The sequence below is a fragment of the Symphodus melops genome, assembly GCF_947650265.1.
Source record: "Symphodus melops genome assembly, chromosome: 13".
NCBI classification, from domain to species: Eukaryota; Metazoa; Chordata; class Actinopteri; order Labriformes; family Labridae; genus Symphodus; species Symphodus melops.
This window is the reverse complement of record NC_136703.1, coordinates 14890971-14914675: the sequence shown is the minus strand read 5'-3', so window position 1 is coordinate 14914675 and position 23705 is coordinate 14890971. Positions and strand designations below refer to the sequence as shown.

At 40.2% G+C, this 23705-nt stretch overlaps 1 protein-coding gene across 2 annotated transcripts in view; it reads left to right on the top strand.

Moving 5' to 3' along the window:
• Positions 1-23705, top strand: part of LOC306834320 (chemokine-like protein TAFA-2) — a 71417-nt gene that overhangs the window by 15518 nt on the left and 32194 nt on the right. The window lies entirely within an intron of this gene.

Below are 23705 nucleotides of genomic sequence, written 5' to 3'. Positions count from 1 at the left end.
AACGGTAAGTCCTCTTCATGCAACAGATGGGATGTTGTAATGTCAGGCCACATGCTTTGCTATTGAAGGGGAATCTTAGAAATGTGTCATTTTGAAAAGCCAGGCTGCACACTTGTAATCAAAGCCCAAAGAGCAAATCTCCCCTGTGGCAAACATTCATGTACTCACATACATGATTGCAGCAGTGTAGCCACTCATTGCTTTGACTGTATTCAGCAAACAGCGAGACTGATAATGTTTTCTTTAAAGAGGACATATTATAGCCCTTTTCAAACAGTCCCTTTTGATCTAAATGCAACATCTGTGCTGTGCTTTGGTCAAAATATAACATGAATCAAGCACCAGAGGAGGTTTGTGACCATGTATAAACCAGCTCTATCAGAACGCTCCCTTTTTGTGTGTGTCTCTTTAAATGCAATGAGCTCCCCATGAGTTTTCCCAGTGGACTCATTCCTCTGTAGTGAGAAAAAAAATGGCAGACCTGTGCAAAGTTTTTGCTCTAAACTGGAGGTGGAGTCCATGGGTGGAGATCCCAGGGGAGCAGAAGGTTTTTTTTTTTTTTTCTTTTACCAGAATCTGTTTTGTTCTGTTGAAGCATTTTTCTCTGTTGTAAGACTTCTGCAGACCACAAACAAAGGACTGGATGGGTTTATTTCACATTTTGTAGGTCGGTAGACATTCAGGTAACTTAAATAAACTTTGAAAAACACAGTCAAAGTGGATGTTTCATTGTCCCCTTTAAGAGATGGAGTCTAAGTAATAAGCTCCATTTTCAGCTACATTGTGTTATCCCTCCATCCATAGAAACCATCCTTCATTTTTCAGTGGCATTCCTGTTGAACCCTCTTCAACAGGATGGTCAGAGTTGCCAGATTGGAGGGCTTCAGAGTTTGGTGCTGTGCCATTAGAGCCAGGTGGTAGGATTCTGTGAGAGATTAAACTGCTTGGTGACCAGCTCTCTGGCTCACAATGGTCCCAACAGCTATGGCACCATTGGCTGACTGACCCGTGTTGCAGGTGTCATGGATACAGGTGGTAGGTCAAAGCTTATCCTAGCTGGACATCTCCTTCTTAACTTCTGGCTGTGGGGGGCTGTTTAAGATGGAGGTTGAGTCAAACAAATGTTTAATGAATAACTTTGCTTCAATGCCAGATCAAAACAAATTTCCCAGACTAGAGTCTTTGTGCAATCCTACTTCTGGACAGAGAGATATTGGAAAATGTGGAATAATCCTGGATTACATTTAGTGAGATGATTTGGACTGTCAATGGCAAAAAAAAAAAGCAAAAGCAAAAGTACAGTTGAAAAGGATACTGGGAAGTATGATAAAATCAATGTTTCCCTCTTCATTACTTCAAGCTTCTCTAATGTTTTTTTATAGACACAGCAGATGGTTATCTTATCTTATAACAAAGACTGGAAAAATAAAAGAAGGTAATCCTGGCTATCCTATCCTGACTTATCTGAAGTAAAAAAAAACACAGTTCACACAGGGTTACTGTATGTTCTAGGCTATTCATGGTCCAGATAAGGTTATCTTCTCTCTAATCACAACATCTAGTTAAGGTGTGCACCAGCTGGGCGTTTCATAAAATGTTTTTTAATCTCCTATATCCAATTTAGCTACAAAACCAATTCTAGACATAAATACATCAAGCCTAACAGCCAAATGGTTGTAGCTGTGTCCAGTCCTATCATGCATGTAAACTTTCGGAAACTGATGCAAAGTATTACACTTCTATGCAGTCTAACTAAAAATGCATCAGAGTTGAAAAATAAGGAACCTCCTGGAGTTGTATGAAGGGAAGATTCCCACTAAACAACAACTCGTGGGCCTTGTCAATGCTTCTAAATAGAAGTCCTGCTTGGTCTTTGCTGCCTGCTTAGTATGTGTTAGAAAGTGGACGAGGTTCCGCTTTGTTAAGCCAAGAAGATGTTTCTTATGGCCCTGAATGCTGTGTTCTGATGAGCATTAATCATGTTTTCCACAGTGTTTTGAAATTCCCCTCGAGTCCACCCTGATCTGCTGTCCAACATTTCAGTCACCCTTCAAGGTTTATTAACTAAATTGTATTTTTTGCTGTCTAAAACATGCCAGAGTTGAGTGTAGAGCCATTCTGTATATTTTCTATTTTTAAGTTTTGAGTGTTTCTTTTTCTGTTTGTATTATTTCCGATGCTAGTCTGACTTCCCAAACTGATGTCTGAGATTTGACTGTAGGCTCAGTAGCCTAAGTTGCAATATTTTGAAGCCTGAAAGAACCTGGTTGGAAATCTCATTTTTCAGGCTGCAGAACTGTCCATGTAATTTTTGGGAATATTGAGCTGATTAATATTAAATAGTGAAGTGAATAATTCTGATTCTCAGTGTCTAATCATTTTGAGCTTTTAGTTACATAGTCTCATGGGCACAAAGGTCAGTTGAGAAAACTAGAAATCCAAAGGAACAATCTTGAAGAAAAAAAAAGGCGCATGGAAGCACCTTCTCTTTGTAGTTTATATTTTTTCTTTCAAGGACCCTCCAATGAACCAGCACTCTGTCTCTGTCTTCTTTCTCTATGCTTCTGCCTCTTGTGTTAAGTATCAGATCCATGCATGTCACAGGGGAGCTGTAGACCTTTACATTCTCTGGTCTGGTAATGTTAAAGGTCAGATATGAGAGGATTTCATACACTGGTCTCAGATGTCGAATCCACCTGCTTCCACAGTCTGGATTCAGAGGGAAGGAAATGATGGCTGCCAGGAAATCACTTGTCCTTTAGCCCGTCAGTAACAGTCTGTATCTGTGTCAAGAACTGTGCACGTGTGTGGGCAAATGTGTGTGTGCACGTGTGTGTGTATGTGTGATAGCAGGACAGAGAAAGAGCAGGTGTATGCATGTGTGTTTATATCATCACAATATCCCCACAATGATTGTCTTCTCTGTGCTGCTGCTGCTGCTGCTGTGTGTGTGTGTGTGTGTGTGTGTGTGTGTGTGTGTGTGTGTGTGTGTGTGTGTAAGTACGTCCAAGGAGCAGGTGTATATCTTAGTCACTTGCTCAGAGTGAGATCTCTGTTGACAGGGCTGATGCTGTTTATTTTGGCAATATGCTGTCAGGGGTGATGGGATACTGACAGTGTGTGTGTGTGTGTGTGTGTATATATGTGTGTGTGCGTGTGTGTGTGTGCGAGTGTTTTTGTCTGAACTGCAGTCAAGCCCAAAAGACAGCAGTCTGTAATCAGGCGTAATCAGTCAGCTTGAATGAATGATTCTACATGTAATTTATGCGCTTGTGTGTTATTGTGCATCATGGGAGTTTGTATGTGATGACAGCTTTACAGCTAGTGTAACGGGTTAAACCAAAACTGAGATTGGGACATGAGATGTGAATACATGCTGTTGTTGAAAAGATTGAACCCTTGTACATAACACCCACCAACAACAACAACATCTCTCTTAACTCTTTTTTTGCATGCTGAATAACAGTGTACTTTTGTAATTCTCATATCTCTGCAACCACCTCATTGTCTGTCCTCTGGTGTTTTTTTTATCTATGAGATAAACAGTAACAGACAGTAATAGACAGCTGCTACATTGTAAAAGCAGCGCGGGGAGGGGAATCATTTATTCCCACCGCGGGGGATTCCCTTAGCTGTCTGGTGTCTATGTGTGTCTTTTGGCACAAAAAAATTGCACAGAACACACAAGGTGTACTAACAGAAAAAAAGTCTCAATTTAACACTAAAATGCTATAACCCGAAAGGGGAAGGTTTCCCTTGAACTATATTGAAATTTGATCTTCTTAAAGGCAGATCAATGACTTATCCCACCAAGTTTGGCATACCAACCAATGTTCACATCAGTGTGGAGGAGACCAGCAGTATTATCAGAGCGAACACAAAAGCGGTGAATGTTCAAAATAGGACAACTGATACATCCATCCATCTGTTTTCTTTCACATATCTGAGGTCGAGTTGCGGTGGCAGCAGGTGAAGTAAATTACCATAGACTTTCCTCTCCCCAGCAAAGTCAGGTTTTCTTGCTCCTCCTGGGTGATCTGATGCATTCCCAGTTCAGAAGAGACATATAATCTCTCACCTCCAGTGATGTCTGGGTCTACCTCGGGGTCTCCTCCCAATTGGGCATGCTTGGAAAACCTTCAAAGGGTAGTGATCCTAATGAAGCCTTTACCAACTCAAATTGCTCATTTGGATGCGTCAGAGTAGCAGCTCTACGCCCCTGATAGTCTGAGCTCCTTGCCCTTTATCTGTCCGGAGGAAACTAATTACCTCCATTCAACATTGAAACGGCGTGTCAGCCCAACAATGTCCAGAGCCTTTAGGAAATGCAAATCTAATCCCCATCTGGTGCCTTGACACTTAGTAGCTTTCTAACTGCTTCAGGGACTTCTGCCAAGATTTTTGGTAAGGCTTGCACCCAGATGGTCAGACTCTGCCTTGCCTTCAAAGGACTTGTTGGTTGGGTTCAGGAGTTCCTTAAAGCATTCCTTCCACTGCTCAATGGTATCCCCAATCCGGGTCAGGGGCTTCACCCCTGTTGATCACCTGAGAACAGCTTGCTAAAACTTCCCTGAGGGTTCTAAGGTTGCCTCCCGACATGAATCAGAGGTCTTCAGGTTGCAACTTCAAGCCACAACTTCTGCAACAGGCTTTGAACATAAACCACTCAGACACCATGTCCCCAACCTCCCCCAGGATGAAGGACAAATTCTTCCGGAGGTGGGAGTTGAAGAATTTACGGACAGTTGAAGAACTCATGGACAGGTACCTCTGCCAGACATTCCCAGTTTACCCGCACTATACTGTATGTTGAGGTTAACCGAGTCTGCCTAGCAGTCAAACCAACCATCTGATCCAACTTAGCAACAGGTGTGGATTAGTTGACAGCTCTACTCCTTTCTTCACCCAAGTGTCCAAGGCAGACAGTTGGGTGATTTCCCTTGGGATCAATAAAGTATCTATCTATCTATCTATCTATCTATCTATCTATCTATCTATCTATCTATCTATCTATCTATCTATCTATCTATCTATCTATCTATCTATCTATCTATCTATCTTGTAGATCTAATGAAACAACTATAAGGTCGATCATCAATCTTTCGCTGAGGGTGTTTTGCTAACGAGTACACTTGTGAACATCTTTGTGCCTGAAAAAGGTGTTTGTTATGTCCAATACATGACTTGCAAAGCCTCCCTCAGGTACAGATCGAACAGGCAGTTCCTCCCAATTGCCCCCTCGGCATCTCCATCATCACCCCAAATGAGGGTTCCACAGTAGAACTACATAGATCCACTGAACTAAACCTCAGGTTTTATCAAAACATGTTGGCTCTTACATTTTTCTTATAACTGACATTGCTGATGATGATTCTCTCTCTATTGCAAGTGTTTCCTCTTTTATTTCTTTCTAATCTCTATTTCTGTAACATACATCTGCATGCACCAGATAATTTTCAAAGATTTTCAACCTGGCTCGAATAACGCCCCAGAGTAAGAAACAGCTTATATGATTGACTAAAAATGAACTGTTTGAAGTCTGCCTCAAAATGTCGGGCTGTTTGACTCCGAGGCTCACAGCTGGGAGTCTTTGATGAAAAACAACTGTGACCTGCAACAAAAGCAGAGAAATAACTAGTTGTTTCAAATACCACACATATCACACAATACGATGTTAAAATGGTGTTCTGTTAAATGTATATCAATGTCTAGTGGAGTCATCCAAAGGCAGGAAACTCAATGCTTTAATTTTACGTATTAGTCCATGCAAATATGATAAGGACGTTGTAAAACAAATATTAGTCTAAGGGGGGTTGTGTGTGTCAGGCTCAGATATGAATAGCATGAATACATTATGGATTGTTTATGTTTAAAGATTTAAATATCTTACAATGTTTTACAATTATAGATTTAATCATTCCTGCTTTGTAGATGTAAAAGCAACATATCATTTTCACCTGCAAGAGTTGTCACACTGTGCTTGTGTTCACTGACCGAAGACTACCGCACATCACAGCGAGAGAGGACAACGCAGATGTAATTACCATTAAATGGCGAGTTTTTTTATATAGTTTGTGTGCAAGTGTGTTGATGTTTGCCAGTATGAGTCGCACACGTCAAACATCTGCACCATGAAGACGAGAAGCTGTCAGGAGAATACAGGGAGAGCAGGAGGAGAGTGTGCAGGTAGAAAGAGAAACACATATAGGGTAAGAAATCCCAGGTGAGAAAGCAGCCTGTTCATTAGCTGCATGAGAATGTGTGTGTGCGTGTGCGTGTGCGTGTGCGTGTGTGTGTGTGTGTGTGTAGACCGAGCAGCAGGATGCTAACTGGGACACATTTCCCAGACTGAAGCAAGCCAGATTTCTGAACACAATTTTCTTCTTATCTGGGTGTTTTTCTCGTCACTTTTTTACCCCTGCGTGAACTGTTCTGTGTGATGCATTCCTCAGCATATCAGCATGCAGATCTACCTCGCTGCTACTGAAGTGCTGCGTCGCTTTAAAGTGAATACACAGCTTATGTGCTTTGAGTTACTACACTACATCACTGGCTTGTCAATTAGACCGTTTCCGGGATGTCAGGAAATAAAGTGCAGACTGAAAGAAGCTAAATCAAGTATAACTTGGCAGCCATTTTCCTTTTTTTCCCCCACTCCTAATCCCCCTTCTTCCACCCACCAATCCTCAAAATGTCGACCTCTTTACTTTTCACACTGAATATTACATGTCGTCTTCTCCACAGTACTTTGTATTGGCTGAATAATTTTTTTCTTTCATTGTTTTCAAATATTCTAAGCAAGTAATTCTTTTATCCTTCCCGAGGCTGAAGTCCTCCGCTGGTTCATAGCAGAAAAAAAACAAAATGATGTATTCATAAAACAAACATACCTCGTATTTTACAAATCACATGCATGTTCTACGCTTCTTGTGTTTCAACAACGTGTTATAAGTTAAAGATAAAATCATAGGCTAAAGGAAATCATAAGCAGAGAAACACAGGGATGATTATGTGACTGTGAGTGTGCGTCTGTGCATCCCTGATACAACGAGGGAGGGATGTGTTCCATTTCAGGAGACCAGTTTTGTGCGATCACAACTCTGATAAGAATGCTGGGAAACCGCACGCACAACAAGCCACGCTGGAATACAAACTAGATACACAGAAACACACACTGACTCTTTGTTGTCTTTCTCTCCAACACACTCATGCATACATACTCAGAAACACACTCATACACACACGTGGCAGAAATGTGTTTCCGTCTTTATTCTGCCTTGGCATTGCAAATGTGTTCCTGTTTTCATGTAACGCATCATGTAAAACAGAAGCACTCGTTTGGAAGTTTGTTTGTGTGCATTTATATCTTGTACGTGCAAAATTAAAAGCAGTATAAATTATACACTCTTACAGAGATACTGCAGGAAAAAGTTTCCCTGTAGAGTGAGAGTGTAGAAAATAAATGACTGTCAGTTTATACCTGCTCCTCATGCATCCACTTAGACAGTGAGTAGCGTTTAAAGTGTTTTATTTTAACAGAGTATCAATGACGGTGTGAACACATTGTCAATAATTGCACTCTTAATAATTAACTGGAGCCTTACAATCAGTTTAAACACTTGAAAAAAAACTTTCTGATCTTTGCCCTCTACTATTTTCATTTGTCATCCTTTAATATGCCACCTTTCTAGTTGATGATCACAGATGACTCCACTTGACTCAGTCGAACCTCTCTCATATATTTTTATTTGGAAAAAAAGCTTTAGATTGTATCTGGCTCCTGCTTACATTTTTTTGGGATCATATTTCCAAGTGACTTGATCGAAGAGGTGCATCTCAGAAACCCCACTTGACTTTGAGAACTGTCACTTTTGACCTTGGACACTAATTGTAGTGGAAATTGAGTTGTAATCTGCACATTTGTAACGTCATGATTTGGGAGATTTCAGTGTTCATCGTGACTTAGCATTACTTTTATTATGTTATTAAACTGATCAGAGTACAATGATAAGAGAGACCTCTAAAACAAACAGCTGTACCGCTGTCAACGTGGACAAACATCCAGTATGTAAACTTCACATTAGCAGAATGTGTTTACGTGTATGGTCATGCATAAAACTGGATCGAGACAGAGGAAGCAGCAGACTTCTGCTCCATGTCTTCGGTGAAAGACATCTGTTCCAGTTCAGCTGTGTAGCTTTGCTGTAACTTTGTCTGTTGAACTCTTTGTTTGTCAGTATTGGATTGTTTGATTAACTTCCATTGTAATGAATTGAATATAATGTATTTGCCTGATTGTATTATTTGTCATCAGGTAAAATTTCCGAAACACTAATCACATCCTTTTACACCACCATGAAGAAAATCTATGTGTGAATCATGTCTGTCAATGACAGAGTGTAAAAACTATTTTTCCCTTGTGGGATTAATAGAGGATAATCTTCTTCTTGAGACAGGCAACAGCACAGTAAATAATAGTTTCCAACATGAACTGAAGAGAAATATTTGTCTCAGTTTTCAAGAGACCAACAAGTATGCTGGACGGGAGTAAAGTGGTTTCTTTCAGTTGTCACAAACATGATTCCATTGAATGAGAACTTAGCTCTCTAAATGATAGATATTTGGAAAAAAAGGCAAACTAGTTTGCCATAAAAGGGCGACAATCTGCTGTAGTTTGCACCTAAAAATGTGGACTGGTTTATAGAACTGGATTCAAGAGCTTCTTGTAAGTCTTCTTTTTCCTTCTCCATGAGCAAGACAGAAACAACATCTGTCTGTCTGTCTGTCTGTCTGTCTGTCTGTCTGTCTGTCTGTCTGTCTGTCTGTCTGTCTGTCTGTCTGTCTGTCTGTCTGTCTGTCTGTCTGTCTGTCTGTCTGTCTGTCTGTCTGTCTGTCTGTCTGTCTGTCTGTCTGTCTCTCATTCTTGCCAGCCCAGCTGCTGATCTTCCTGCAGCTCTCCATTATCATGTCTGATGGAGGGATGGGCACAAAAGTCAATAGCTCATCCTGAAATGCTGGCAAAAGTGATGGAAGTAACTGTGTGTGTGAGATAGTGTATGCCAAAACTCCACATCTGCCATACTGCCTGGATGTGAGAAGGGGGTCCTGCAGAGAGGATTCTGCTATGACAGGATGTATTTTGTGTGTTTCGATGCTAACCTGCCTGTTCCCATATGACCCTATGCAGAAACACACTAACAACGTTTTTCCAATTGCGTGAGCTTATTCTATTTTAGAAGGTAACAGTCCTGACAAAAAGTTATTTTTTGCATGCCTCTGTGTAGATTTGCACGTGAGTATAACCAAAGCCCATCTGTTGTTGTGTGAGCTGATACGGCAACTGCATCTGCGGGGAGCTGACTTGCACATTAGGAAGAACACACACACCTCCAGGAACACATTCTGTATACAGCTAACAGCTCATTTGACACTGTAATTACAGCCAGTGATCATGGATCTATTCATCAGCCCGCTTCCTCAGGGCGTCAACTGACCTCCAACAATATCACCAAGAGAAAGAGAGATGGAGGGATGGAATAGAAGGGGGGGATGACACACTGAGAAATAATAGGTTGCAAGAAAATATGGGATAAAGTGAATGAGGAGTGATATAGAGATTGGCAGGGTACATGTTTATAGGCCTGGGGATGTGTGTGTCTCAGATTGATTCATTCATGAGTCCATCCATGAGCGTGTGTGTGTGTGTGTGTGTGTGTGTGTGTGTGTGTGTGTGTGTGTGTGTGTGTGTGTGTGTGTGTGTGTGTGTGTGTGTGTGTGTGATGTATCCAGGCAGTTCACCTTCCACCACATATCCAGGTCTGACCTTACCTGCTGCTTCACTGTTGTATCATTAGGATGAGTTATACACCATTATTGCTCTGCTGCTATCGGTGGCTGCACACACACACACACACACACGCACACACACACACACACATAAAATCTAAGTACACACACAAAATCATTGTAACCTGTATGAAAACAGCATGCATAAGTGATGTGCAGCAGGCTGTGAGGTGACATAGGAAGGAGGGGTGAGGAGAAGGAAAGAGTTGAAGATTGTGTAATGCATGCAGCGTTTATTCTTGTCGTTTTTTGTTATGCAGGATGAAAATATAATTTTGACTTAATTGTATCTTAATCATGAGTAACAAAGCTATACTGCTATTTTTCTAAACAAGATAAAAAAAACACCTCCTGAATTCTTCAATCACAGTTAACGATAATACAGAGCTGCTTTAAACTTTTGCTGCCCCAGAAGTACTTTTGATTAGCTCCACTCTTACTCTCTGCTGCTATCAAATTGAACTCATATTGACATACCGACACTATTGCATACTATGTTACAATAGGAAAAGTGACTTCATGAGTACAGTAATGTTGTGCAAAAACGTCTTTGCAGTATTTCCAGCTTATTATATGACTGACAGCTTACGTGGTGTTGTTTATCCGCGCAGCACCAGCAGCACACGCGCACTGAGCGATGCACTTTTGATTAAGGCTCGGCCTAAATCATAGAAAACCAAAATGCAGACTTTGTTTTAGTTCATGCAGAAATACAACCTCTGAGTGTTACTTACACATCATCTGCATCGTTCTAATTTATACAACATTCTTGCTAATGTCCCCTAATCTCATATTTAACCAGGCTGTTCAGAGCTGCCCTTTACCTTCAAGACACTTCCTCTCTGCTGCATATTTTTAGGGACGGTTAGCAAACTTTTTTTTTTGGTTGAGGATGTGTGGATTCATGCGTGTGGTGTTTGTGTGTGTGTGTGTGTGTGTGTGTGTGTGTGTAAGTGTATGTCAGCAAAAGCCTGTTACACATGGGCCCACTGGGACCACCCAAGCAGATGCTACATCTACAAAATTATGCATTCAGGGCAGAGAAATAGGTCTGAAGCAGGGAGTTTATGGGAGTTACAGAATGAGACCAAAGGAGGACTGACACAGTCAGTGAGACGCCCTGGTGCCATCTCTGCGTTATTTCTTTTTAACAGATTTTTGCCCTGTATTATCATTCCACAGAGATAAGACGCATTTGTGCTTTTTAGGATGGTTTCACACCCGGGCCCAGATCCAACTTGACCTCAAAGGTCATTTGATCAGTGTGAACAAAAACATATCCTTCTCATACTATACTCAAGTACTGTGCGCAAGTCACTTGAAGAGGTACAATTCATCGTTTGACTTGTAACACAACCGTGCTCAAACAAAAAAAAACAGACGATCTAAACGGCTCCTGTCGGTTAAAAGAACGTTGTGTCAGAGCAGCGCTGGCCTGTTCATTATCTGGGCTGCACGGTGCATGTTGTAGGAAGAGGGTCACTGTTGGACTCCACACTGGACTCAATCAGCGAGTGGTTGCCATGGCTGCCTCTTCTTCCTGATTCTTGGCGGATTTGCAAACCAACTGTGTGCATGTGGCAGCGTGCTGTATAGGACTGTGAACTGTACACACACACAAGTGCACTTGAGTTTGGAAAGATATTTGAACAGTAATTTGCTTGGGGTATGCTTCCATTAACAATAAAGCCTAATTTTAAAACGCCCTTAACCATCTCTCAGCCTCTTTCAGTAATCGTTAAACTTTCTGAGAGCAGCATGGACTCCAATCATTCAATGCAGCCTGTCATCTTATAATCACAGATCATCTTCTTCTCTTCTTCTTGGAAAAATGGAAAAGTAATAACAGGAAAAGAAGATTTGTGTACTCCCTTATGTAATAGTTACATGCTGTATTATTTTCTGTCTTAGTCTTTGTTTGTAGATGAACTTTGACCAGCAGCCCTAGAAGTTTTTCACCTATGGATCCATTTCTGGATGAGTTTTTGTTTGGTTTGTTACATTCTTGAGGTTACCAACATGCAGCAGCTTTTCTTTTAAACAAACCTGCCTAAAAAATGTGCACCGTATAAGCTCCCTGTGCTTTGAAGACTGTTTGTGTGTGTGTGTGTGAGTGTGTGTGTGTGTGTGAGTGTGTGTGTGTGTGTGTTTTCCTCAGTGGCAGGTGTTGGTTTCAACTGAGTGTCTTTAAGTGTCGTCCTGTGGGGACAACCTCTTAAAGTGTGTGTGTGTGTGTGTGTGTGTGTGTGTGTGTGTGTGTGTGTGTGTGTGTGTGTGTGTGTGTGTGTGTGTATCCTTAGAGGCCATTTCAGTTCAAAATCTCCAGTGGGTGACATGAGAGGTATAGCCTGCTCGTTATTTTTTAAACCTTTTCCAAGTTCTTTTTACATTTATTTTTTTTCACTGAAGATGAATGCAGACTGGAATGTCTTTCTAATTGCTACACAATGTCAAACGATGTCTGCACAAGCATGTTCAAGACACTGCTGTCCACAATATCAATCATGGCAAAAGGAAAGAAAATCAAAAAATGTCAGACTGTGTTGGACTTTTTATCATAAATACTGTCACATTTACTTAAGTACAAAAAAACAAAAGAAGCTCAATACGTTTAACAGTTCAGATCTTTTTACATTTACTAAAAGGTTTTCATGTTATGATTATATCTGTGGCTTGGACAACCTTTTATACACTTTAAAAAATGTTTTACATCCCAGATGACCATATGATGATGATTTGGTCAGTACAACTTATAGTCCATTTATTTATTTCAGTTCAAAGTGTTGTTGTTAATTTTTTCCTCATAGATGTATAAACGCTTTCTAATTAGAGCCCTCACTTTGGCAAAACAATTAGTGCTTGTGACATAAATCAATGAAGGGAATAAAATGCTGGATGCCACAAACACAATTTAAAATTGTGGATAAAAACCATGGATGACGTCTGGGTTACGTCAGCGTGCTGGAAAACCTGGGTCAGCCTAACTTTCAGTCAACCTAACGACAGGCTGAGAGCTGAGGGGAGAGGGTGCGATTACCGCTGGTCACTTTCACCTGTTTGACATTCAGTATAAGGAATGGGTAGATGGTAGTTTTCTGAAAGCCTCTAACCTAAGTGGTTTCTTATAGTCCATTTGAGACTCCTATTGAACCGCCTCATGCCTGAATACTTAAAGCTTTTCTGCCAATTTATTGGTTTAAAACCATTCCAGTTTCAAGTGTTGGTTTTGCTGCTGCAGAACAACCACTATATTTGTCAACAAAGGCTTATTACACTGGATGGATTTCCACTTTGCTCATCTAGCACTTAAATAATCCCAGCCAAGAGGCCACAAAAGTCAAAAGACTTGGACTGAAATTGAATTAAAGAAGCCATTTCTCCCCCCTGGATTATTTTTCTCCTCTGCGTTCCCCCATGCCTGACGCCATCCTCTCTCAGGGAACGCCATCACAGTGAAGGCCATTTACATTTTGCTTTAATATGTTTCCTTTACTCCAAAGCTCACTGCTTTGCATTTGTTTATTCAGTTCAAAGTGGTTTTTCTCTTATTGCCCAAGAACCTTTCTCAAAATTGAAGTGTAGTCAAACTGTGATGGATAAATATGAAAGGCTTGTGTCGTGTATTCTATGGAGAGAGAGACTTTGATGTTATTTTTGCAGCGTTAAGCCAGCTTATGGTGTAGACGGCGCCTTTGGTGAGGTGAAGACCATTCTGTCTTTTATTGTCCGAAGCTGTTGGACTTGTTGGCGATAGAATACTGCATTTACCACCTGGATGTGCGCTGTCAGCAGACAGACTCCACAGTTGTGTGTTGTTTCTGTATGTGTGTGTGTGTGTGTGTGTGTGTGTGTGTGTGTGTTTGTCTGACCTGGGGTAGTTTTAGGGAGGGGGGGGGGGCTGCTTGACGTTGGATTAGTAGTGACATCAGGATCGTACCTCGCGGTCCAATGAGTTCTGCAGGTTAGCACAGCAAATCCGGGCAGAGAAAGAGCAACAAACAGGAAGAGGCGGGGGCACACACATGTAGGAGCAGGGGCAGGCAAAAGCTTGATTTGAAAGATGTGAATGTCGGGTCTGTGATGTGCACTCTGCTCGAGTCGTAGAACACACGAGTGATAAGAGGCTGCAGAACGAAGGAGGAGAGAGCCAAGTGCCTGCCACTCGGAATTTTCTCTCCTTTGTCTTTCAACCTCTCCTTCCAATTTCCCCTGACCCACACACACACACACACACACACACACACGCACACACACACTTGTTAAATTGGAGGCTTAATTTAGAGCCACAGGCTTTCTCCACAGGTCAGATGTAGTGAATTTTATCCACAAAGGCCAAACTCTGGATATCATTAATGAAACACACAAAACACACGCTCATAGTTATACGCACATGCACATGCGTACACTTACGCATACTCCTGGCAGGATCAAGGGGGCCTAATCAAGCCGAAATCTCCCGAGGTTGCAATTAGGTTCAGAGAGGCTCAGTCGTAACTTTGGCTACAAAACAAACCATTAAAACTCAAGAATACACAGAATTCCTCTGACAAATCAAAGTATTACTGTGTTCCATCCATTCACATCTGTCTGCTGCTGTGTGCTTACTCAGCCATTAAGGACATTACACTTATAAACACCACTGTGGAAATCGCATACATGTCACATACACACTTGCTGTCTTGCATGGCTTATTTTTCTGAATGTCTTTTTCAACACCTTGTTGGACAACTCATGTTAAGCGTTATTGTCTATCGATAGCCACTGTGTGCATATGTGTGCTTGACTGATACATATCAGGGCTTTTAATTTGAAATAAGATCACATGGATCTTCATTAATCTGAAAGGACATTTAAGTGTCAGGTTAGTACCTGACCAGCACCTTTAATGAACAAAATAAGAGCAAACCCAAATCAGCATCAATAATACATGAAACACTAAACGCTAAGTGTGTAATAAAGCGTTAAAAGGGTGAGAGCAACATTCAAAGAAACCAGGCCTGTAATAAAATAAACACTAGTATGATAAGTTAAGCAGCAGAGCAAAGTAAACAGTAATGAGATTACTGGCAGGAGAAGTGTGGAAGCAGTGTGGGGGCAAAAGCGAGCTGATCAAAAAGAGTACTAAAATATGATCAATCAAAGCCTCCTTATCCATCAGAGGACAGAAGAAACAAAGTATTGTCTCTAATTCAAGTCTCTTTCCCTTTGGCTTGGACACCAACAAAAGCTTAAATGAAAAATAAAGAAATACCCCAAATGCTTATTATTATGCAGCTTCTGAGTCTTGTTCATTCATTATATTAGTGGATATATTTACATGGACTGGTTATACATGTATGTCTATCATTGTTTCAAATTGTCTGTTTGTTCTTTGTTTTTTTAAACAGCGTAACAGCTTATACAGATTTCTGACACTAGGTAATGATATTAATGTGCAACCCATCACCCTGATCATAAATCAGTGTGCGTGTAAATGCACCTTGTGTTTTATATATTTGTTTATGAATTTAGGAATTGGACATTGAGCTGAATTGAATGCTATGCCATCCATACATTGGATGCAACCTCTGGGGGCCTGTGAATGTCTGGGAAAAGACATCTAAGCCTTTATGTTTTGATCCATACCAAAGTGGTGGAACTGACATTGTCATTTACAGATCCATGCTCAAAACATATCAACATAAACCAAAATAAAAAGTCATGATCAAAAGTATTTCCCCTTAGCTGAGGCAAGCCAGGATGTCAGTTTTTTTTACATCTTCAACCTATTCGAAATATGAAGTCATCTTCCACAAAAAGAAGTGAAGCACACTTTAATACATTAAAAGTGTGATGTATTAAGTCATTCTACATTTTTATTTCACAGTCAAGGTATTTCCAACCAAGTGCCACTTGAATCTTTCACAGACTCATGATCACAATCAAACTAATCGAACTGAATCTGAGGTTTAAAGTTGAGTTTCTCTCCTGCATTAGTATTTTAGACATCGAAGTTATGTTGAGCTGCTTGCGTTGAAAATAACCCATTTCCTGATATCGCTGTCTCACAACAAAAGTCTGTCACCGACATTTGAATCTGGAACATTTATTGTGAAGACGTTGTCGGATATAGGATGTGTTTATTATCGAGTGGAAGACGTTTCAGCGGAGCTCCGATTAGCGGAGAGGCTGTCTGTCAGGAGTGAAAGTATTGACAGGCCATGACACAGATTAAAATAATGTATTAAAATGTATTTAATAATCTACCAATTATTTTTGTCCCTTAGAAGGTGTATTGTAATGACCCAATACTTCTTAAAAAAAGAGTAATTCTGGTTAATTGCTGCAGAGAGTACAGGCATTTAGCTCTCCAAATTGTGGATCATGGACTGGAAACTGATTGAATATTAATGCATTTCCACTACATTTTCTCCCTGACCGTAGGGATCTCAATATGCCCGTGAGATGTCTGTGCGGCTTTAGCTATGATGCACACAAACACACGCCCACTAGCGCACGCACACAACTGCAGACTGGAAATATATAGTGGGGAAGCTGATCAGCCGGTTGGAGAGGGAAGGACATTCCAATGGGACTAATTAAAGGGATGGAACAGACTGTAGAACCCATTGGAGACCACAACCCGTTCTCCAACTCCAATTCCTTGCTATTTCTTTCCTTTCAGCGGCTCTGTGCTGAGTTAATGAAAGCTTCATCATACAAGGTTAGAGGACACAGTGTTGCTTTCCTTCCTGTATTCATAATGGTGGGTACAATCAAAAGAGTGTATGCTTTGCTATCTGACATTCACAGCTCCTGAAAGTACAGTTTGCATCACATGTGGATCGCAAAAGCATGCATGCATACACGTAAAAAAAAAACGAAAAAAAAAAAAACCCTTAGCATTTTTAGCATTCTTTTCTGGAGAAAGTGGTGCTTGTGTGTGAGTGAGTTCACATGAGTCACTGAGTTTGATACTGATGGAGAGGTGAACTGTTTGGAAGCTATTGATCAGAACCTCTGTGCAATCAGACATGCACACACAACCACAAACACACTCAAAGGCACATGTGCACACACACACACACACACACACACACACACACACACACACGCACCCACACAGCTTCCTGCCCTGTCCTCCTTTTCTCATATTCTCCCTGTCTGTCCCTGCTCCTTTCAAATCCATTTCTATATCACACACCCACTCGCTCTGCGGCAGACAGACCAAACAACAAGGAAAAATGAAGTGGCACTGCATCATCCCAAACACTGCTGTGTGTCTAAATGAGCCTGGGAGGAAGCGAGCGAAGTCTCTGCTTTGTTTGCTAATTATTTTCTACGAGCAGAGCAAAGGAGTGGACATGAGAAAAAGGGGCAAGTGGGCGGGAGAAATATGCAGGGAAGAGGAGAGATGAATGGTAGAAAAGATGTAAAGCGACAAAAACATATTTAGGTATATATTTAGTTATTTTAAGTCTGGATGTGTGTGTGTGTGTGTGTGTGTGTGTGTGTGTGTGTGTGTGTGTGTGTGTTTGATGCCCTCTAACCAGAGAAAGCCTTGGCTCAGCCTGTCTGGCTTTCCAGCTTCTTCGAGCTCTAGAAATGCCTGGCTGCATGGCCAGATGACTCACACAGCCAGCTAAGAAGTCAAGCCAGGGCTTAACACACACGCACTTCCTCATGGCAAAGCTCTTACACACATCCGCACGCACGCACACACGCACGCACACACACACACACACACACACACACACACACAGCTATATGCCCAAATGCATGTTCACAAATAACACACCAGCACAACACTCAGTCACCCCCGATCAGGTGTGTGTATAATCTCATCGGCACTGAGCTAATCTGCACAGACTCTCAAGCAAACCTGGAAAGTTTGGTTTGTTTTACTTACATCATCAGATCTAAGGGTTAAACAACTTTTTCTTCAAAAGTCATTGCTTGAAAAGTTTTTCAGACCACACGAGAACTACTAGAATCAGTTTGCGCAATCTGGGTGCAGAAAGCAAAGTGCAGCTACGGCCTGCAGAGCATTTTGCTAGTTGTTATAAAGAAATTTACGATACTATATTATTATGTATTGTTTATGTTTTATCGGTACTTGTACTTAAATGAGTATATTCTCTATTGTCTCTACTTTTACTCATGCTTAAAGGCAGGGTAATTAATTTTCGAAAAAACAAGTATGATTTTGAAAGTATCAAAGTCCATTCATCCACAGCCACATCCACTTCCTCTGTCTGCTGTTTATCCTCCTGAGACCAAGGGAAAACAACGTTTTTTGACATAACATAATTTAAGTGTTAGGGCAGCGAAAAACAACTTGCAAAAATATATATATAAAAACTTCATTTTTAAAATAATTTTCAACACGTCCACTGTTGTGGACAACCGGGACATCGAGGTTCTAGATAGATAGATAGATAGATAGATAGATACTTTATTGATCCCGAGGGAAATTCAGGGCATCCAGTAGCAGTATACAGACAGGCAGGACACAAGACATTGGTTACAATACAAGACATCTTGTTCTAAAATGGAACTCATTTTAAAGCCAAGTTTTAAGATTTAAAATTAATTTTAAACACAAAAAAATTACAATACCAAATACAACATTAATTGTTAAAGTGGATTTTCCTTTATGAACATTTCATTATTTACTTTTATTCTTTGGACATTTGAATGTGGTAAGTCACCAGATTTCATTGGTTTTAAATGTCAAACATTTAAGCTGCTAGTAACATCAACTGCAGCACAATGCCTCAAAAGAATAAGTAATAATAATAATAATAATAATAATAATAATAATAATTGACATTTTGTTTGTACTTGAACACTTATTGGCCCCTCCTACTGTGATTATTTCATTAACCATATGACTGAAGATGGTATTTCAGGAAGCACTTGGAGATGCAGAGAAAGCTGTTTAAGTTATTGCCCTTGCATGCAGACATTCTGCCTCTGGGAGTATTTAATTAGATTGTCACAAGATGAGGTTCCAAAGAAAGACAATGACCCAGAGTGAAAGCTTGGATGAACATCTCGATGAGGCGGACTAAGATCCAGGAGCCACATGAAGTGTACTGTCATCTGCACCATCATCTGGTGCCATATGCAACATTGCATTTGATTTATTTAACTTCAGAACATCTGCAATATTAGTTTCAAGGTTCCCATATTTAGTTCATTTCAGGTTTAAACCTTTATTTTGGGTGTCCACTATTGATTGTTTTCATGCTTTATAATGTTCAAAAACCCCTTATTTTTCTCATACCCTTGATTTCTGCAGCACCATTATTCACCAGCTCGTCAAACGTTAAATTGTATGACTGTGAACCCTGAACAAAAAAACGCAGGATGTGGAAGTAATTCAGAATCTAGAAGTTTTTGAAAACAATACTTGGTTCTTTTACTAGTTTGAAAATAAAGTCTTAATTATGTGTACATTTACTTGATATTGACTAAAATATTAGTAGGCTTATGCAATAGTACTTGTTCTTTATTTTCAGTCCTTTTTACACCTCTGCTATTTACATGTAAAATTCAGTTTTTATTCAGAGATAGATCAAATGATGCTCATTTAGCTTTTTTGTGCCACTAAAAACACAAAACGCACACTGGACACTGTATGAAATATACTAATGCTGGATTAAAGATGTGTTAGGCTGATTTTTTTCACACATGTCAAACAATCAAAAAGACAGTGAATATTTCCACATGAGACACAGAAGTGTATTCTCATGAATAAGCCTATTAAAATCTCAAGCCGCCGACAGAATCGGGCAGGATCTATGTTCACTAATGTTCTGTAAACGCAACAACAAAATACACACAGGATGCAAACCTTTATTTACTCTGCTACATTCTCTAATGCATGCATAATGGACAATCTGTATGTATATGTGTGAGCTGTATGGATGGTGGCACTCACAGTTATGTATAACATTTGTTATAAATCCAACTCTCTGTTGGAAATGAAAAGATACTAACCAGCTTTTGCCTGACTACACATTCTTTGAAACAAGCAAAGCCCTAATGGCTGTGCAGGGCGTAGAGATAATGAGCCATAACGACCAAAACGCTTCTTACCTGGCTGTTAAACATGTGGACATAAGAGAAACAGGCAGTTGTTGCTCTTCCATAACGGCTTTTTATTTCTTTTTCTGAGGTTGTTGCTTGTTTTTACAGAGATAAATCAAAGCTACTAAGTAAAGTCCTTCTTCTGACATCGATTACAGGCAGTAAATATAGCTCCTAGTAATAATCGGTCTAATTCCTTATGATCAATTTTACATTAAGTAGATCATATAAATCACATCAGTCTGATTCGTAATCACTGGAAAAAACTCTCACTGGAGCTTTAAGGGTTAATGAACACCATATACGACACATACGTACGTTTTCTGTGTTTAGTCACATACAACCAGTTAATTAAGAAGCCAGATTGAGTGTTTTTTTTTTTTTAAGGATTTATTTTGGGCTTTTTTAGCCTTTATTACAGAGGAGCAAAGTGGATAAGGTCAGAGACCAGGGAGAGAGAGTGGGGGAGGACATGCGGGAAAGGAGCCACAGGCCGGACGCGAGCCCGGGCTGCCCGTGCGAGGACGATTAGATTAGAAATGTAGCACTTCAGAGCCCCCTAAAAAGAGAGAGAGAAGTACAAGTTTACATCCTGTATACACTAATTTGGGTAAAAGCTCCCTCTGTCAAGATATTTAAAGAGAATCTACTTGTGAATTTCCAGAGTGTTCAGTAGTTAAGAGTCATTTGTCTTTTGAAGGAAATATCCAGCCGCTGACACCTCAGATACATCCACATCCTGTTTAATTTTTATGTGAACATGGCTTGTTTGAGCTAAAACTGCTCTTTAAGTGTTCCTCTTGTTGTATCTTCGTCCCGTGAGTTTGGTTTTTGTTTGTCTCCTGCAGTTATTTATTCACGTTTGTTCATGTTACAGGCTAGAAAAGGAAAAAAAAAAAAAAAGCTAGTTTGTCTGCTGTGGAAGTTTCCGTCCTGCTGAGTGCTCTGAATATAAAGTGCTTTAATCATATGCATCCCTGCTCACCACTTCAGTGTAACCACCTGCCTGCATTTGGACAGAGAGAAAGACACACACACACACACACACACACACACACACACACACACACACACACACACACACACACACCTCCTGTGTGTTTTTCTCACCTTTGCTGGCATTCCATCCAGACAGTAGAATGAAAACGAATTAATGTCATGTAAAAAACTTTATTGCAAATAAAAACATGACCTTTGGTTGTTGTTTATTTTACTTTTTATTAGAGTTTTGTGTTTTATTTGAATTGATGTAGTTTTTTATAAACAATTCATTGTCATTATGATTATTATCTTTATAAGGGTTATCGTCCAGTTTGTGTATCCTTAGCAGACATTGATCAGACCCGAGCAGGCTGTACACACTTTGAACTGCTTCAGTTGGATTATTGTTACAGACTTACTTTTTGCAATCAAGTTTACACACTTGTAAAGTAGGTTCCTTACTGGCGAGAGAACATGTAGAACATGAACCGTCTATTTGGTTTGCCAGGTTACAAAATTAAACAAAAAGCTTGTCTTAATGCAACCCTTTGTCATCCCTTATGTTAGTACGAATTTCCATGAATTCCTTCAGTTTGGTAATATATTTTTTATTGTGTTTACTTGTATCAACCATCGAAGAAAAAAATCTTCTTTTGGGTTTGTGAAGCTGTAATATATTTATGTAAGAAATTTGACAGCAGCAGAGCCAACTGTCTGTTGTCTGAGAAAGCTTGGGAGAGGATGTCTCCTTCATGCCTTATGCAGATGTGCCCAAAGTGGAAAGGAATTTTTCCTTGGCATATAAGCAAGCGTATTCACATTAGAAACTTTGTCACAACTGAAAGCAATTGTCAATGTTTACAGTATGTTGCGTTGCATTATCTGGCCGAAATGAACCGTAAGATAAGATAATCCACTGTCTGTTTCTGCAATTTCTTCATTGGACTTCTACATCAGAGACAGCTCGGAAGCTAACACCTTAGTTTCTCTCTTACTCTGAATGAGTTGAATACAAAGCAGTGCACAAGACGTACCTTTATATTCTACACTTAGCTAAGGCTAATGTGCAATTACAGTACATGCTTAGATGGTAATTAAAGGTGTAATGTTTACCGTAAATTCCGGACTATAAGCCGCTACTTTTTTCTCACACTTCGAGCACTGCGGCTTCTACTCCGGTGCGGCTAATGCATGGATTTTTTATGGGGGACAATGAGCTTCTGCCGCAAAAACATTTGACTTCGTCACGTCGGATCTTAATATCAGTCATTTTGCGCTTCATGCACGCACCCTCATGATGGAAAACACACGGAGAAATACATATGATGCAGCTTTCAAGTTAAAGGCGATCGACCTGGCTGTCAAAGAAGCTAACAGAGCTGCTGCACGTTAAGATGACACTGACAGCGACAACAGAGACTGAGGAAGTGAGTAATGAAGTCATTCTGAGGCAGTGAATGGATGGACTTTTTCTTGTGAAATGTATTACGGTAATCTTTTTCATCAGCCGTGTTACAGACACCGTCGGCTAGGCTTCGTATTGTAACGGTTCATGTTGTAAAGTCAGTAGTTGATAATGTGTTCATAATTCCGATTATGTGGAGAGTCAGTGAATGCACCAGCGAGAACGTGTTGAGTGGCTGTATGAGAGAACGCTGGGGGAGAGAGTTGGATTGTTACGGCAAGTTATGTGTTGCTCTCTGCTGTAAACGGCGTGGTCACGGCCGACAGTGATCGGGTTATTAAGTTATTATTTGAACGCTCTCGTCGTCCTTTAACGTCCGTATGGACGCTACAGTATTTGCGGATGTTACCGGTAGCCTACGTCTGTGTAAATAGCTCTTGTTATAGCGTGGACACCTGCGGCTTATAATCAAGTGCGGCTTATATATGTACAAATACATTTATTTACTTATTTTTAGCCGCTGCGGCTTATATCCAGGTGCGCTCAATAGTACGGAATTTACGGTACTAATTCTCCATTCAGATCCTGCATGTATGAATGCTGATATTTGCTTATAGGTGCTGAGCACCAAGTACTGATGTACGTTTCAGCTATTTAAAAAAAAAGAAAATGTATCTGATGAGGGTTCTTGATGAATAGTTGCAATCCCTATCACTTTAAAACGTCTGTACTAAATTGTGTGGCAATCAACCAAATAGTTATCAGAATTAGAATCAGGTATTCATTTAGACTCTTTCATTCGCGATTGGATTCATTATCAATTCAGTGCAATAATAATTAATATGCTTCAATATTGATTCAGTAATACCCAGATCATTTATCACAGTGCAGTCTGATATGTGTTAAATAATATTGTTTGCATTATTTATAGGTTTAGTACAAACAGGCTCCAAAATGTATTTTTACAGATGTTCAGTCAAGTGGGGCCTCTGTACGACACTAATTACAGTATGGTGGAACCCACAGTGCCCCCGCAGGCTTGGACATCATTACGATGTAAATAATTGATTTTATGAAGTGATATTTTACACTTAATTATTTATTTAAACATTCAGTATATAAATTCCTCCACTCAATCAAAACAACAGCAAAAGATTACGCTGAGGCTGGCAGGGAATCATGGGGGTGATTCTTTATGCTACTCCACCAAACCAAACAAGAGTTGACTGTAGTCAAGACAAACAAGCCAAAGTGAGTAAGAGAATGTTTACCAGCGAGCTCAGGTAGTATAATCCACATGATGTATTTTTCACAGCAGCACATACAGCAACAGTACGGCAGTTCTCAAGAACATTTCATGCTTTCTATACAGCGGTCTTTGATGTAACATCTGGTGTTT